Raw genomic sequence first — 3,327 nt, forward strand, 5'->3', positions numbered from 1 at the left:
AGCGGCGGGGCTTTTCTTCTCAAGGCCCGAGAACCGAGGGAAAGCGCCGTGAAAGAAAGGCGGAGAAGACCCTGACTTTTGAGGATTTCCATCGACGTGCCGAGACTCGACAGCTGCCACCGTTCCCGCTGCCTCATCTTCCTTTTTCTCCTCCTCGTCCTTCTCCTTCTCCTCCTTCTCCTCCTTCTCCTCCTTCTCCTCCTTCTCCTCCTCCTCCACCGCCACTACCCCCCCCCTCCCTACCCACCCTCGTACTCCAATGCGTCTGTCCTTATTCTGCGTCTGTTGCCGCTGCTGCCACTTCTGCCACTGCCTCCGCTGACGCCGCAGTTGATGATGCTTCTGCTGCTGCCAAGTCTAAATTGAAAATTAAATAGCTTGGGAGCGATTGTGTCTTGGGCCCGGGCTCTGCGAGGCTGACTCGCAAGAGCTCGGCACTGCGCCTACCTGGGCAAACTTAGCGTTCGGGCTGCCAAATGCGCCCGATTATACTCAACGATGCGCTATCTCTCTTGAATTTAGAGTCCCTCCTTAACGGCTCGGCTGGAAAGTTATAGCTTCCCTCGGCACTGCAGAATATCACTCGTTGGCAAGCTCCTCCATGGCCTTGCGAAATTAATCTTTTGGAAATTACGAGTCGACTCGGGCAGTTTATTTCGATGAACGACGGCGGCTCGAGTCCCGGTTTTCCGACCTCCGCGCATTAGCCATTTTCACGATCTCGCCTTTAAATATACTAGCCAGTCTTGTACGTGCTGACTTTTTTTGTTTGTTTGTTTTTTCTTCTTCTAACGCGCCTCGCTATTCGCCCAGACGAATAGCCGCGGAAAAGTCGTCTCTTTTGTAAGGGGAAAATGCCGAGGTGAGAGTCACGAAGCCAAATGGACCCCGCCACGGCCGCTGTCCAACCAGCTAAAATCAACGATTATCTCCCGGTCGAGTCGACAATAATTGCAAATGGCTGGCCGGGCGGGGTGCGCCTGAGGAATAAAAAAATGAAGAAAAAAAAAAGCAACAAAATACAGAAAAAGATGAAAAATGCCAAGAAGGAAGAAGAGCACGGTCAAGTTCGTTGCTCGACGGGTTTGGGTGGCGGCATTTTTTAACCTCCCCCCGCTGGGTCTGGGCGGCGCTCGTGAGAATCAGCAGAGGCTTCGTTCGGATTGCGGTGCCGATTGCGCAAAGCGCGCGATTATTAGCGAACGCGGTAATGAAAAGCCGGGACTCGGAAAGCACGTATCCTCTGGGCTTTGTTGCTCGCGATGCGGAACACGAGGCACGACTCCAAAGGAAGCTCCCCCGATTATACGTAGGCACGGGCGACGTCGCTTTTTGAGCCTCATGCCTATTGTTTTCTAGGCTATTCATTGGGACATGTTCGGTAAGAGAGAAAGAGAGAACGAGAGAGAGAGAGAGAGAGAGAGAGAGATGGAGAGAGGGAGATAGAGCGAGGTCTCGTGGAAACGAGGAAGAAAGGAAAATCGGCGTGTCGCTCTCAAAGGAGTCTGTCCGCGGATGGAATTCGCGTCACGTAGCGGCCTCGCAGAGTCTTCTCCTTGTCGTCCACTGTGCCGGGTTCCATTGTGCCCGCCTGGCCCACGAATGGATAAAGAGGGGGATCCATGCCATCGCTAACCCCCCCCCCCCCCCCCCCCCCCCCCCCCCCCCCCCCCCCCACACCCCCCCCCCCCCCCCCCCCCCCCCCTGCGGACGGGGTCTTAGAGACTGCCCCGGTGGCCGATCGCGCATGCTGATCAGCGACGATGAGACTTTTCGAAAATTCCCATTATAATTGTTAAAAGGACCGGCGCTCGCGTTCACAAAGGCGCCTGCCTGTGAGGCAGCGATTCCTTCCAATTCACGACTCTTGGCTCGTCGTGAGACACATGCAACGACGAGCGAGCCAACGCACACCTGCGCGCATACCCACACAGCATCAGCAGTAAAATCAGCAGCAGCAATAGCAGTAGCCAAAGTAGCAGTGGAAATAACAACAACAACAACAACAACAATAACAGCAGCAGCAGCAGCAGCAGCAGCAGCAGCAGCAGCAGCAGTAGTAGTAGTAGAAGCAGCAGTGCGATGGTCTAAAAGGACGGGTCACATTGTTCCCAACAAGGGCTTTCTTCGGCTCCGTGACAAAACGCGATTCTCTGTACCTGCATCCACTTATAAATATGTATTCCCTTTATTTCTAATAATACGGGCGATAAAAGGCGACGACCAGCCAACAAACACTAGCTGCATCCGGATACTTTTATGCGATATTAAAATACTGCCGAGGCCCATTTATTGTGGCGTGCGTCGTAAATAAAACAATACCAAGCCATTAGTCGTCGACGCGGCTCATTTTTCAATAAACACCTCGTAAATTCGATATTGGACGCGTGTGCTCCGTCATTGCGTCAAATTCGATACAAAATCAACGAGTCGTCGGCTCTCGACGGGGACAATCGGGTGGACAATCGAGTGACGCACACAGTGACGTCGAATTCGGCAATCCTCCATGCGAGGTCGATCCGGGTCATCGGCGGTCTAGACAGCTGCACCGAGGTCCTACCGAGGGCCCGTCCACCTAGCGCGTAACGGGCTCGCTTCAACCCTTAATCGCTCGATGCGTACCCCTTTTACCAAGGGCGGCCTAATGCGCAACGGGGCTAATGAGACGCGAGGATAGAAAGGGCCGCAGCTGCGCCACGAAAGCGAGCTTCGCTGCGAGGTGAAAAGGGAGACCTTTTTGGAACGTCGACCTCCCGGCCTCGGTGGCTGTGAATCACGCTTTATCTCGGTCCACTTCCGCAGGAGGATCCGATCCTACGCGAGCGACATACCGATGCACGACATAAGAAGCTCCTGCAGCCGGAAAGGTGCATCAGTGGGGGGAGGGGGAGGGGGGTGTTGCGGAGGCGGAGGCCCAGGGCCGCGATTGCCAGGCTATTCTGGCCTAGCCGACTTTACGCGGACGGCATATTAAGCGGCAAACTCCTCCCTACGAAACGCCGTCCCAGCTAGGGCCGCTGCTCGTGGCGCCGCTTTTATTCTTGGGACCACCCTTTTGAAATTGCCCCGTTGGACAGTCATTCGCCCCGGCCGTTGTTCTACGAGACGTGCGCCCAATGCCAATTGATCCTTCGTTTCCCTCGCTTTATAAGTCCATTGTGCCGTAGACGAATAAAGAGGCTTAATCGACTCATCTGACGTTAATGCCCCAAGTATAAATACGACATTATCGATATCTCCCAGACGATCTTCGAGGCATTTTTTCAAATAAGCGTCAGTCACGCCTTGAATAACTTTGAGGAATCAAAACTCCAAAACTCAAGCGCA

The sequence above is a fragment of the Ceratosolen solmsi genome, unplaced genomic scaffold, assembly GCF_000503995.2.
Source record: "Ceratosolen solmsi marchali unplaced genomic scaffold, CerSol_1.0 scaffold10, whole genome shotgun sequence".
NCBI classification, from domain to species: Eukaryota; Metazoa; Arthropoda; class Insecta; order Hymenoptera; family Agaonidae; genus Ceratosolen; species Ceratosolen solmsi.